The 14153-nt window shown below is 49.2% G+C and overlaps 1 protein-coding gene and 1 long non-coding RNA gene across 8 annotated transcripts in view; one reads left to right on the top strand and one right to left on the bottom strand.

Annotated features, from left to right (window-relative positions):
- NMNAT2 (nicotinamide nucleotide adenylyltransferase 2) overlaps window positions 1-14153 on the top strand; it is a 193880-nt gene that overhangs the window by 130526 nt on the left and 49201 nt on the right. The gene's annotated exons all lie outside the window — the stretch shown is intronic.
- Window positions 6829-14153, bottom strand: part of LOC125086397 (uncharacterized) — a 31956-nt gene continuing 24631 nt past the window's right edge. The window contains exons 4-5 of the long non-coding RNA XR_007123172.1: window positions 11293-11489; window positions 6829-6952 (exon numbers count right to left, since the gene is read on the bottom strand). This is a non-coding gene — a long non-coding RNA (uncharacterized LOC125086397). The remainder of the gene's footprint in view (window positions 6953-11292; window positions 11490-14153) is intronic.

The following is a 14153-nucleotide window of genomic DNA, read 5'->3' as shown; positions in this document are numbered from 1 at the left end:
ACAGTGTACAGACAGTTTTGTATATTTCCCCCTGATGAAACTCAGCTAAGGAGAGTCCATTTGCCCTTGCCAGGGCAGGTGACACAGTAACAGCACTTTCAGAATTCCTCCCTCCCTTTTCCTTCTCCGTTTCTCCCTGGATTTGGTCAAAATTCCAAGGGGCATGTGTAACTTTCTGATGCTGAAGGAAGGGCACCTGACCCACGCTGGTCCTCTGCTGGCATCGCCTGTTTTAATGTAGCTTGGCATTTGTCCTCTTGCCCTGGGCGACATGAATTAACTTCTCTAGGAGTCTCCCCTTCCAAGTTTTGCCTTCATCTCCGCTCTTACTTCTCTGCCTCCTCTCAGGTCCCCAGTTTGGTCACCCACCCTGAAGCTTCTGACTTTGGGACGCTTTACACATTTTATGACGATCTCCCATCAGGCCCCCAAGCTAACCTTTGTCCCACTTTGGCACCTGGGCATTGATCCAATCTCCCCACCTTACAGGAAGCAAAGAGAATGGGGCAGGGCGGGGGGGAAGATGGCCAGAAAGTAGCATCTCAGTCCCTTTCTCTGCCTAAATCTGCTCACTTACATTAACAGTGCATCCCTTGCTGGTGCTGAAATTTTTGTTCCGAGTTGCAGACGGTTAGTGGGGTCAAGTTCTTTCCATTCTCAGATCCTCAAACTTTTCCAATTTCCTCATGCCACAGTCATGAGGGAGGAGGGCAGCAGTAGGCCGGGTTCCAGCCTCGGTTGAAACACGCTCCCTTTCCAGTTCCTCTTTCCTCTAAGCTCCACCCCCTGGTCATTTAGAGAAGAAATGAGTGTCGCTTGGAGGATGGTGGTGGCAGTGAAGACGGAAAGATGCTGGTGGGGTTTAGAGGCTGTTCATGGGTCAGATGGGGGTGGGGAAGTTATGGGAGGGGGAACCAAGATACTCCCTGGTTGCTGGCTTCAGTAACCAAGTCCTGGGTAGTAGTGTTGTTGCACGGAGGGAGCAAGCGGGTAGGGTATGGTGGTGGTACAGAATTGAGGATGGATGTCAAGAATCTAGTGTTGTATGTATCAAGAGTGAGACATTTGTAAGAGCCATCCAAGGGAGAGACGGCAAGCAGATCATTTGATTTCTGAGGTTAAAGCTCAGGGGAGAGGTCTGCAAGGTGATAGAAATTTGGGAGTGGTCAGTAGACAGATGGTGTTTTAAAATCACGGGAGCGGACCTTCAGTAGTCTCAAGTGCTCAGGTGGGACTTCAGCTTTGCTGTGTGGTCCTGAACATTTCACCTCGTGATTTGGGTAAGAAGAGCTTAGGCTCCAGATGGCTGTTCCAGGGGCCCTGGGGACCCAGGTGGTGCATCAGTGATCCCCTGACAGGTGCTACTACTCAACTCTGCAGGCTCTGTTAGTCTGGTGAAATGTGGGAGCTCCCAGCTGGGGACAGAGGTTGGGACAGGCCCGGCTTGTGAGGAGTCAGGGTGGGAGCAGGGAGAAGTCTGGCCATCTGGATGGGGGGGTGGGTGGGGCAGGATACTTCTAGGATATTTCTAGTCTAGGTGTCCTTGCCCTAAGTGCCTGGGATTATTTCCTGGAGCCTCCAGGCAGGTGCTGCACAGGATGGCAAAGAAGGAGAATTCAAGGTCCACTGTGCTCAGGTCTAAGGACAGCCTGGGACCGTACGCCTGGACATGTTCTCTCCCTCAGGGTTCTCATGGACAGATGATACTATAATCCCTCATATTTGTACCCCTTCTGAACCCATAAACCCACTTAATATAATCTCAGAGGGTATCATATTCCGGAAAGTCAGTGTAGCATTCACTCGAAATTTAAAGATGATTCCATCTTTACCGTCAAGGATGTTAAAGGCACTCACATGCATAGACCCAGGAATGTTAATTAAAATCTTCTCTCTTTTTCTTTTCATGTGATTTACACACCACAGCTGCTCGGGCGCCACCATGGACCAACCCGGCTTTCCCTCCCTCGTAAATAAACTCTCTTCCATGCCAGACTCTCCAGGTGCCTCCCTCCGTGCCCTGATGTCTCTCTCAGCCCGATATTATGGATGTGTCTGCCCTCTCTCACAGAAGGAGAGCATGCATCCTTTTTGAAAGTGAAGGAGGTTTAGGGAAGGAGGTTGGAATGACGGGACTTTCTCTGGTGGGAAGGAAGAATGGACATTTTTGTTTCATCGCACACTTACAGGTCGACTGACGCTTCCATGCTCTCCTCCCAGCTTCCCAACCACCTGGCGGAGTAGCTGCTCTCATTAATCTGATGCTATAGAGAGGGAAATGCTGGCTCACCCAGAGCCATGTAATTTTTAAAAGGCAGGGAGAGGATGGGAACTTCTTGCCAGCATGAAGGTGGCTGAGATGGGGATGGGGGTGTGCCACCGAGAGAAACGGAGGGAGATGATCTCTCTCCCCAACTCCCCTGCACCATTCCTCTCCTTTCTCCCCCGCTCTGCTCACCAATGTCCCCTCATTCCCTTTCAGCAGCAAGGACAAGACAGGAAATTAGTTGAGAAACAAGGAACTGGGGCCTGTCTGGCTCCTACCTGTTTCTTTTTCTGTAATAAAATGAAGGGGTTAAGGGTGTCTGGGTGGCTCCGTGGGTTAAAGCCTTTGCCTTCAGCTCTGGTCATGATCCCAGGGTCCTGGGATCCAGCCCTCATGGGCTCTCTGCTCAGCGGGGAGCCTGCACCCCTCCCTCCCCACCCCCACTTGTGATCTCTGTCAAATAAATAAATAAATCTTAAAAAAAAAAAAAAAAGAAGAGGTTAGGTGACTTTGGATGGAATTCCACGAGTGTTGGTGTAACACACAAAGCATAGCACCTCTGACCCGGTCCCAAAACGGTGATGTCCTCAGAGAAACAATCTTTGGATAGCCAAAAAGTCATTCACAAAGAAATTCTAATCTCTGCTAAAAGCTCTCAAAGAACACCAAAAGGGTGTTCTGCTTAAAATAGAGCAACGCTTTAAAAAAAAAAGATCTCTCTCCCCACATACGTTTTGAATACAGTTACCTCAAGTACTGTCACCTCCCTCCACACTCCCAAAAAGTCCCCAAGCCCAGAAGGGCCGCATGCTTCTTCCCTTCTCATCTCACTCGGGATCTATTTATTTCTCTTCCAACAACAACTCAGGGAGTTACTTTTCGGAGGAAATCAATCCCCCACTGTGGTTTCTCTCAGTTACCAGTCTGACTTCTACTTCAGTGAAGCTTCCACCGCGGCAGCCCGGGGGGTCATCACGGGGGCGGCGCACACACGTGTGTCCCCGGTGCAGGGGCTTCTGAGTCCAGACCCCGCGGCTCCGCATCTGTCAACTGGGATTAAAGACCGCACCCCCAGGAGAGCTGGCGCGATGGTTAAATGAAAAGTAACAACAAAAGGTGATGGTAGACACGCACGTCCCTGCCCCCGTCTGCCCCGGCAGCCGAGGCCGGAGCGGAGGTCAGCAGCTCGGGCGGGGCACGCGGGTCGCGAGTGTCCACAGGCGTCCTCAGACGGAGCCCGTGGCCTCCCGCTCCCCGCCCTCCCCCACCCAGGCGGGAAGGGCTTAGGACTTTCCCAGGGTGGTGCGTGCTCTGGGCCCCTCCCCTCCCAGCGCAGGTCCCCGCGAGCCAGCCCCACGAGCTGCTCCCCCACCTCCCTCTCCGGGGGGATTTCCTTGCTCGGGGAGGACGAGACGACCCGGCTCTGGTTTCGGAATTCCAAGACGGAGCGGGAATAAATCCTCCGGAGTTGACGCCGCTTCCAAGGACAGCGCTCGCTCAGTTCCTCCATCCCTGTGGGCATCCCCTCCCCTTCCTCGCTCCCGCTCCAGCCCTGTTTCTCCATCTGGCCCGGGCTCGTCTCCAACAGACTAGGCGACGGCCCCTAAACAGGCCGGAGAGCTCCGGGTGTGAGGCGCAGAAGAGGCCCCGTGGAGCCAGAAGGAGAGCAGCCGGGGGCTCAGGCTCTGCCGCTGGGGTGCCGGGTCCTCTGGGGAGGTGAGGCAGAGACGCGGCTGGGCGAACCACGCCCCCCCAGCCCCCACCCGGTGCCCCGGGGTCAGAGGCTCCCCTCCCCGCCTCCTGCGGTGGGACTCGGAGCTTCCCTCTGTCTGTGGAAGAGCTCGGAACCGGGGAGTCCGTAGCGCGGTGTCCAGCAGGGAAACGCACTCAGTATTGACCGTGACCGCAACGCTTGGCGCTGCAGCATTTGTCGCTTTCCGCGTCGCCCTCACCCTGATCGCCTCTGCCGGGCTTCATACAGGATCCAGCTCGCGGCTGCTCTGAACTAATTTTTTTTTTTTTTTTACTTTGGACACGAGGCTCCTGTCATCAGCCTGGGTGGGGGCCTGTCTCTTGACCAGTGAGCAAAGCCCTGCAGTTAATGGCCTTGGGCTGGGGGGTGGGGGTCGTGAATCCCTTTCCAGCACAACAGGTTAGCTTGGCCAGGCTCTGGGTCCTCTCCTCTCTGTCAGTACAGTGAGGGGGAAACTGAGTCAACTCTAAAGGGCTTTTCTGCTTGTAGAGACAGAAGGGGTGACGTGACTCCAGGTGAGGAGGGCTGGCCATCGGAAAAAGCACAGAGGACCAGGGTTCAGGCCTTGGGTGGGGCAGGAGGTGGGAGGCTGAGATAAGACCGGGTAAAGCTGGGCCTCCCCTCTGGGGTGGAAGGGCTGACTAGCCTGTCACCAGTGCCCTGAGGCTGCCACTTTTGAGGTCCCACCTGAGAGCTCCAATCTAGAGGGATCTATCCTACCTCAACAGAGACTGCTGAAGGGAGCATTTTATGCATTTATTTATTTATTTACACTGCCTACCTGAAGGGGGAGAGTCAGGGATTTTTTTTTTTTTTAAAGATTTATTTATTTATTTTAGAGAGAGAGAGTGTGTGTGTGTGTGCACGAGCAGGAGGGAGAAGCAGGGAGCTCCGCTCGGTCTCCATCCCATGACCCTCAGATCATGACCTGAGCTGAAACCAAGAGTCAGACGCTGAACCGACTGAACCCCCCCACCCCCCGCCAGAAACCCTGAAGTGATCGTTTTAGAGTGATTCCTTTGGGGAGGCAGGCTGAGGATTGAAATATATATATTAGACTCGGACTAGGCAACACTTATAAAATAAACACAGGTCCAGTGATTAGTGGTGTCAGGATACTAAGTAACATCTGGCTGAGAGCAGGAGGGGGGACCCCTGCCGTCTGTCAAGGCTGCTGAATGAGAGCTCCAAAAATGCCGGGCAGGGGCTGAGCAGGAGGACTCAGGGCTGCTGGCAAAGACCTCAGTTTCCACAAGTGGGAAGAAGGGGAGTCAGATGAGGGCCTATTTCCACATATTTTGCCTAGTATGCAGTATTTCGTGAATATTGGCCTGCTTCCAGTCACTCCCTCACTCAGTGTTCCGTCGAGTGTCAGTAATATTCAAGATGCTCACTAAGGGCTGGAGGTGGAGTGGGGAAGGCAGCAAGCTGTGTGGGACACAGCCATGCCCTCCAGAACGGGAAATGTCAACACTCCTGAACAGCCCTCCAGGAGCCCATAGTGGGCTAGCTGGGAGGCCCGGGCTGGCCGGCCCTGGCTCTGGGGCTGGGGCTCCTGCCGGCCGGGAGAAAATCTGAGATTGTTGTTTGGCTCGGCACGTGATCTTCTCAGACACAGAGAGAAATGGTTCAAAAAGAGCGTCTGTGGAGAATGAATCCTCTCCCTTCTCAAGCTAGAGAGCCTGCAGGGGAGGGAGGAACCGCCCCCTCCCCCTTCACTCCCCATCCCACCCAGTGGCCACTGATGGCAGGGAGGAGTCAGAGAGACAGATTCCCTCCCTCCCCTGCCCAGGTGACACAGACTTAGGGTCCTGCCACCGGCTCCTTCCTCATTGTTCCCATGGCTCTCTGACTTGTCTCAAAATAAATTCCAGATCCCAGGAGAGAAATTTCCTGGGAATGCAAGCACATGGGGAGGGGGCAGGGGCAAGGAATCTGGAACTACCCCACCATTTCTTTCTTTCTTTTTTGTTGTTTAAGATTTTTTGAATTTATTTTTTAGAGAAAGAGAGTGGGGGAGGGGCAGAGGGCAAGAAAGCCTTAAGTAGACTCTGCATTGGGATCTCACAACCCTGAGCTCATGACCTGAGCTGAAACCATGAGTCAGACATTAAACTGACTAACCCACCCCGATGCCCCTTCCCCCCCCCATTTCTGAAGAAACCTGCCTCACTGCCTCAAGCACCCCAGTCTGTAGATGCTTTTGGGATAGGCACAGACTGAGCCCAAGAAGAGAAATACCAGCTGACCCCTCCCACAGGGTGGTGTTTTACTTCAGTAGTCATTAAGGAGAAAAACATCTTTGAATCACAAATGAAAGACTGGTTACTCTGAATTCGGTGGTTTGCTCAGTCTGTGGGGTCCTCTCATTTTCAAAAGCAGTTTGGACATGTTGTCTCTAGTTTGGGTTGAATTAAGCATACACCCCCACATGTACGACACACATTCTAGGCAGATCGTACCCCCTAAAGGAGTGTTGGACTAGTGACTTCGTGTGTTACCGAACGTGCGTGATGTGCCCTTGTGCTCACCAAGGTGGAAGTGCTGTGCCATTGGGAAACTTGGGACTTATTCTTTATTTTGTTGGAACAGTTGAGATATACGTGAACCCTTTTAAAACTGAGTACGGCGTAGGGAGTGTGCCTGGGTGGCTTAGTCGGTTAAGCGTCTGAGTCTTGATCTCAGGGTTGTGAGCTCAAGCCCCATGTTGGGCTCCACACCTAGCACGGATCCCACTTAAATAAACAAACAAATAAATGAAAGCAAGTACGGAATATTTTATTTCAATCTGTATGTCTGCCCCATGTGATTTCAGGATCAGGTACAGATCGCCATCATAGTATGAAGGATAGTTCCATTGAATATGCTCTTCTTCTTCTTCTTTTTTTTTTTTAATCATCATCACCATCTTTTTGTTGAGGTAAACCAATGTTCTAGATAATAAGAGAAAAAATAATTGGTTGGCATACTCAGATGGAGTATTAATATGACGTTTTTGGACCTAGTTATTATTTTATCTCTTGAAATCTGTATGAGGTTATGTTAGGATATTAAATCCACAAAACTTTTTTTTTTTTTTTTTCTAACAAGTTACTATATTTGTATGCGAAAAATCCCCCTTCAGACTGGTCATTTCTCAAGGTACCTGCACTTTTACACATACGTGTGCTGTATTTCAGCACAAAGCTGTAAGCTTCGAGAGTGCTGGTTGCGTATTACCCAATGTCTAAGTGATAAGGAGGGACCGGGTACTGGAGATGCAAAGAAGAGCAGACCACAGTCCTTTGCCAGGTGTTACCAAGCCGGGGAAGGGCATTCAAGGGAGAAGGAACACATGGGTGAAGGCACCTGGGGGAGTGTGCACGAATCCATGTCTCTGGGGGGAAAGGGCAAGCTTGAGGCTGTGGCAGGGCGCAGGAGAGAGCCTCAGGGTTCAGAATTAAAGAGGTCAGCTTGGGAGTCTGGGCCTTATCCTCCAGGCAAGGAGCTGTGGAAGGTTTGAAGGCATGGGGGAGGGTGAAAGTTGCCCTTGGAGACAAGCAGAAGGTTCCACATGGGACACACTGAAGGCTGCTTGTCTTTCAGCGGCAACTGCTCCTGAAGAGGCTACCTCCTAAACATCAGGCCTGAGGCTTGTGGCTCAGCAGCTACATGCCTGGCAGGTCCCTGGAGAGAAAACCCAGCTACAGCTGGGGCCAACCTCAGCTTTCTGCTTCAAGGCACGGCTTCCAGCCTTTCCCTCGGGAGCTGCGCATGGATGGTAGTTAGTGATTAACTGATATGTGCTGCTGTCATTGGATTTTAAAAGGTATATTTCTTGGGGCTTCGGTGGTTCAGTTGGTTAAACGTTTGACTCTTGGTTTCAGCTCAGGTCACACCATCTCAGGGTCATGAGCTCAAGCCCTATGTGGGGCTCCATGCTCAGTGGGGAATCTGCTTGAGATTCTCTCCCTCTACCCCTCCCACTGCTTGCACTTTCTCTCTCTCTCAAAATAAATAAAATCTTGGGGCATCTGGGTGACTCAGTCGCTAAGCGTCTGCCTTCGGCTCAGGTCATGATCCCGGGGTCAAGGGATCGAGCCCCACATCGGGCTCCCCGCTCTGCCGAAAGCCTGCTTCTCCCTCTCCCACTCCCCGTGCTTGTGTTCCCTCTCTCGCTGTGTCTCTCCCTGTCAAATATATAAAATCTTAAAAAATATAAAAATGAATAAAATTTTTATAAATAAATAGATCAATGGTATATTTCTCCAAAGAAATGCTTGAAAGTAGAAATACCTAAACATCTTGTGAAAGCACCGGCAACATAGTAAGTATATTTTAAACAGTAGTTTTCTTTTTTTCTTCCTAACCAAATACCCAGTAAGCCATGCCTAGGGAAAAAAGTACAGCTGGTTGACCCAAATACCCAGGAGCCAGCTATCTCCCTGTCTCCAGTAGTAGATACTCAAATCCCGGCCCTGTTGCTTAGGAAGAGATGTGATCTCACGCACCCTGGGCTCTTGGTGTTGTCCTAGTTTAGAGCACAGGTATTTTAATGATCTTACAAGAAATGAAGTTTTGCTCTTTTCTATTTTGTGATATGCTTGTAGATCTCTAGGTCTGTCGTGGTTTAATTGAACAGACTGGTTTGGTGGGTGGGAGGGGACTTGGCAAGGAGAGAAAGAAGTTAGGGAGATGGCACATTTGGTGCCAGCTCTGCCAATGAAAACAGGAGGACCGGACTTCATTGAGAAGGGCTCTGGCTGGAGAAGTATTGGAGAATAATAATCCTATATAATTACAAGGAAATGAGAAGTGAAATGAAAGGGGGACAGCAGCCAACGTGAAGACTATTATTTAGTGGATATTGCTTTACACACGTGTGAAACCTGTCCCTGCGTAGACTTATTTGGTGACTTGGTTCACTTGGTGGTTCCCAGAGACCTATGAAAGAGATTCTAGCATTTCCCCCATTTTACGGATGGAGAAACTGAGACCTGAGAAGGTGTCCAAAGTCGCACTGCTGGCAAGTAGTGAAGCCAGGATTTGAACCCAGATATACCAGGAGATCCTTGGGAAATCCTGTTCTGCTGGTCCAGACTTTTAAACCATTTGCCAGACGAGTTTCATAAACTGTCACTAATATGCCCTTTTTTTTTTAAGATTTTATTTATTTATTTGACAGAGAGAAATCACAAGCAGGCAGAGAGGCAGGCAGAGAGAGAGGAGGAAGCAGGCTCCCTGCTGAGCAGAAAGCCCGATGCGGGGCTTGAACCCAGGACCTGGGATCATGACCTGAGCCGAAGGCAGCGGCTTAACCCACTGAGCCACCCAGGCACCCCACTAATATGCCCTTTTGTTGGAAAACACACACTGAAGTATTTAGGAGCCAAGAGGCCACTTACTATCCAATAGTTTAAAAAGTAATAATAATGTGAAAATGGAAAGCAAAAATGATAAAGCAAATATGGTAAGATATTAATGAAGAGGGAATCTGGGTGAACGGTATGGTATATGGGAGTTCAGCAACTTGTTTTTAAGTCTGAAATTATGTAAACATAAAAATATTTTTAAAAACAATACAAATCTGTGACTAACCTGCTCAGAAAAAGTGATTCTCTGCCTTTTCTTACTTCAGAGTATGCTTCCAAATTTCTAAATCTATTGGATTAAATTGGGTATACACCAAGATGTGGGGTGTGTGTGTGTGTGTGTGTGTGTGTGTGTGTGTAGGGGTCCAGAAGTGTGATACTCGGTTCAGAGCAGCATCCCACTTCTCAGGTTCTTCATGAGAAACATAGTAACTACATCTCATGGCTCTCAATCACTGGGTTATAAAACAGACCCTCCAGTCCACTGACCCGAGAGGCCAGAGGCAGAACTTTCCAGGGAGCTTGGCTAGAGACAGGCCTCTCTGTCCACTCCCGCCAAGACCGTGCAAACAGTTCCCTGCCATTTGAACTTCCAGAAGGAAAAAAAAAAAAAAAAAAAAATCTTTACAGCAGAGTGCCAAGAAACCAGTGCAATTTTTTTTTAAACCTGATTATTATATAATATTACTTTGGGCCTAGAAAATAGACCGCTGAGAAAGCCTTTTGCTGCTGCTTGTCTGAATTATCCCCTCACAGCTTTTCACAAGGAGTATGAATTAATTAGGGCCTGCGAGGAGAAAGGGTCTCCCTTGATCTCTGGCCAAGGATTCCCTAAATCGCTCAGTCTGCTCGTTCCAAAATCCTGTATGCTTTAACTACTGCGCACAGAAACCATTCATTCTGTCAGCTCAGGGGGATTTTTGAAGCTTAGATGCATGGCTTCCAATGCTATAAAAGCAAAGGGAAGGGAGCAGATAGCAAAGAAAAGAGCGATAAGCAGGAGCTTGTCCTGATCACCCTCCTCCACTCAAGCAGAGCCAAGCCTCCACGTTCAGCCTCTTCCTCCGTCAGCAGGAACCGCAGGACCCATCGCTTACAACCCTCCTGGATCTCTTGGAAATCCTTTCATCCTGTGGGGCTTCTGGCCACAATGGTATTTGACTTGGTCACTTTTCCCAGTAACAGTTCCTCGTGCTAGAAGGAGTGGAGAGGTGGGCTCTGAAATCCCAATGCCCTTGTGTTTCTTCTCTTGGGGCTTCAATACTTCCACCTGTTAATAGCCTTATTCGTTTCATTTTACCTTTCAGACGAAGGCCTTGTTTCATTTATCTGGAACCTAGTTTCCCAATCTGGGCACCGTTAGATCAGATCATTCTTCGTTGTGGCAGTTGTCCTGAGCATTGTAGGATGTTAAGCAAGGATCCTGGCTTTTACCAGCTAAAAGCTAGTAGCAGCCCCCTTCCAACGGCAACAACCAAAATTGTCTCCAGGCGTTGCCGAGTGTCCCCCGGAGAGCAAAATCAGATGGGGTGTGAACTGATCTAGAACTTCCTTACCCAGACGGGGTCTTCCTGGTCTTCTTGGGAAACCAGAACAGGCTAAAGGCGTTTGATTCAGCTTGGGCTGATGGGGCAAAGAGAAACAGCTGTGACCTGACAGCTGAGACATTCTGGAAGATGTGTTTTGCAGTATTTCTCTGAGCGCTAGATCTAAAAAGACACAGGACTGTCATTATTCTGCACTGGCCGTTGCCACAGGAGTTTTTGAAAGCAGTCTCAGGATCAGGGCAGTATGGGAAGCAGACCCAGAGAGAGTAAGATCCAGACTGCCCCGTGAAGGTCTTTGAATAATTAGAAATACGGCATCTCAAGAATGTTTGGGAGCGACTGTCTGGGCCCCTCCCGGGTTGGCTGCCGATTTACCTGCTCCTGGCAGTCTCTCTCTTTGCAATTAGAACTGCCCTCCTGGTAGAAGGTCACAAAGCTCATCTTGCACATTCCAAAAGTAGCAGTGTGGACCACCCAGGGTGAATTTCCATGAGTCTTCTTCAGGTGTCCACCCGGTACTTTCAGGAAAGTGCTGAGAAGGAGCTTCATCCAAGAAAAAATACTTACTGGACCTAAAATCAGAATGAGAATATCAAATCTGGTCTTCTAGGGGGCACTGTAACTTCAGCTAAAAAAAAAAAAAAAGGAACAAAACCAGAGAGATAAGTATGCTTCAACACATGCATGATACATCTAAAGCCCCGAGAGTATGGGACTTCCTGCTTCCTTGGGAATTTTGCGCAGGTTTTCGTAATTCTTGGGGTCTCCTTTCAACTCTTGGGTTTGGGGGAGCAGTCCTGTTACTCATTTCGTAAACTAACAATGTAATATCAGGTTGTTGAATACATAAGCATGTTCTGGGGAACATGGGGATTTGATCAGATCAAACATGGTCCTCACAAAATAATCTTCATAATTAATCAGCTATCACAAAATTTAATTCTACTATAATATCACTCTCTCCTTCATGTAGGCCTTTCTACTTTAAAAAATAATGTCTAGGGACGCCTGGGTGGCTCAGTTGGTTAAGCAGCTGCCTTCGGCTCAGGTCATGATCCCAGCCAGCGTCCTGGGATCGAGTCCCACATCGGGCTCCTTGCTCATCAGGGAGCCTGCTTCTCCCTCTGCCTCTGCCTGCCATTCTGTCTGCCTGTGCTTGCTCTCTCTCCCTCTCTCTTGACAAATAAATAAATAAAATCTTAAAAAAAAATAATGTCTAGTTATCCAACACTTCCGTAAGATGCTGATCGATTACTGTAGCTCCTTCAGAGGTAAATGATGGGAGGCCTGGCCATTTGCAGGTTCATGACTGTCATGTCTCTCCTGGACTCAGGATTCCCTGAGTGGTTTCACTCCCCCTAGTCTTGCTCCCTCTCAAGTCATTCTCCACCCAACAGACAAACGAGCTTTCAGATTTTTGAAAATTGCAAAATAGTCAAAATTTCAAACATTCCAAAAAATACCATTCTCCTGCTTCCAACCCTCCAAGGGCTTAAAATAAAATCCTAAACTTCTTCTGTGCTCCCAAGGCCCTTCCGAGTGCGTCTCCCTCCGACCTCCCTGACTGTAGCAACAGCCTGACTTTTCTGCCTTTGGCACTTTGTAGGCAGCGCACCCCGCATCTGCCACACTTTCCCTCCCGACCCTTGTGTGGCTGATGCCCTGTCATTCACTTCTCTGCCTCCACGTCACCTCCACAGAGAAGCCCACCCACAACCACCTAATCTCCACCCTCTCTCCCCATTTTATTTTCTTCACTGCTCTTATCATCACTATCTGAAATGATTTTACACTCATATAGCTTTAGTCAAATGTCACCATACTATAGGTAAGGTTCTGTGATTTGAATTTTTTTTTTTTTCAAAATCCATTGTTGACTTTTTTTTTAACACTGTGTTAGAAATCTTCCCATATCAGACTGAATAGACCTATTCCATTCTTTTTAATGGCTGTGTAATAGTCTGTCGGTGTATATGCCATAATTTGTCTGATGGGCTTCCACATTTATTTCTGATTTTTTACCACTGTGGTTAACGTTGAAGTGAAACATCCTTTGGACACACCTCCCTGCGCATGCACAGATTTTTTTCTGTAGTAAAAATTCCTGGAAGTGAAATTGCCAGGTCAAAGGTTATGCCCATTGGTCATTTTCATAGACGCTCACCATCTATTGCCTTTCCTAAAAGGCGATCAATTTATACTCCCACCGGTGGTGTGTTAGACTGCACACTTCCCCTCATTCTCACTGACACTAATTAGTATCATTTTTTTTTTAAATGTTGCCTTAAGGAATGTGTAGCAAAGGTATCTGATTTCATGTCATGAGCCTGAAGCCCATTTTAGGATCGTTTCCTGCTGCTGTCCCTTGGAGTCCTGCCTCCAGGTCAGCTTGGAGAGAAGCAGCGAAACCGTCTGTGAGCTCTGAGAGTTCCCGAAGACAAATGAAACCTTTGAAATCGGTCTCCTCCATCCGGCAGAAAGCCCCTCTGTCCAGCCGCCAGCGGAGCGCGATCGATCGCCTGGAGAGCCGTGAGCCAGCCCGACATTTCCTGCGTGCAGCTCTGTCCCCCATCCATCATCCAAACACATTCCGGCCGCTCAGCTACGGCTGGACAGAGGCGAAGTCTGCCCGAGTGCCGCAGGCCCCCACCCCCAATCTTGGCTTCTCTGGCATTACTCAGAACCCTTTGTTTGCTTGCACTTAAGGACGAGAGGAGATCAGGGTCTGGGAATGGTCAGACACCCAGTCTCCAGAAACGGCTTTTCAAGGCCAGAGGGCCACATCTCCTCTCTCTAAGGGAGGGCAGGACAAGCGGCAGCGAGCACCATGAAAAACATCTCACTGGGGGCACCAAGAGCATTAGGACCCAAGGAGGCCTTCTTATACTTGTTGCCCCCACAATGGCAAGCTGCATATTTTTTTTTTTTAAAGATTTTATTTATTTATTTATTTATTTGACAGACAGAGATCACAAGCAGGCAGAGAGGCAGGCAGAGAGAGAGGAGGAAGCAGGCTCCCCGCTGAGCAGAGAGCCCGACGCGGGGCTCGATCCCAGGACCCTGAGATCATGACCTGAGCCGAAGGCAGCGGCTTAACCCACTGAGCCACCCAGGCGCCCCTGCATATTTTTTTTTAAAGAGTTTTTCGATTTTTCCTATTCCACATTCTCTTTTATAAAAAAACTAAATGAAAAACAAAAACTCAGTTCTTACCTACTGGGAGTCTCTTCCCGGGC

The sequence above is a fragment of the Lutra lutra genome, chromosome 15, assembly GCF_902655055.1.
Source record: "Lutra lutra chromosome 15, mLutLut1.2, whole genome shotgun sequence".
NCBI lineage: Eukaryota > Metazoa > Chordata > Mammalia > Carnivora > Mustelidae > Lutra > Lutra lutra.
The sequence above is the reverse complement of the archived record's forward strand: the minus strand, read 5'-3'. Positions and strand labels throughout refer to the sequence as shown.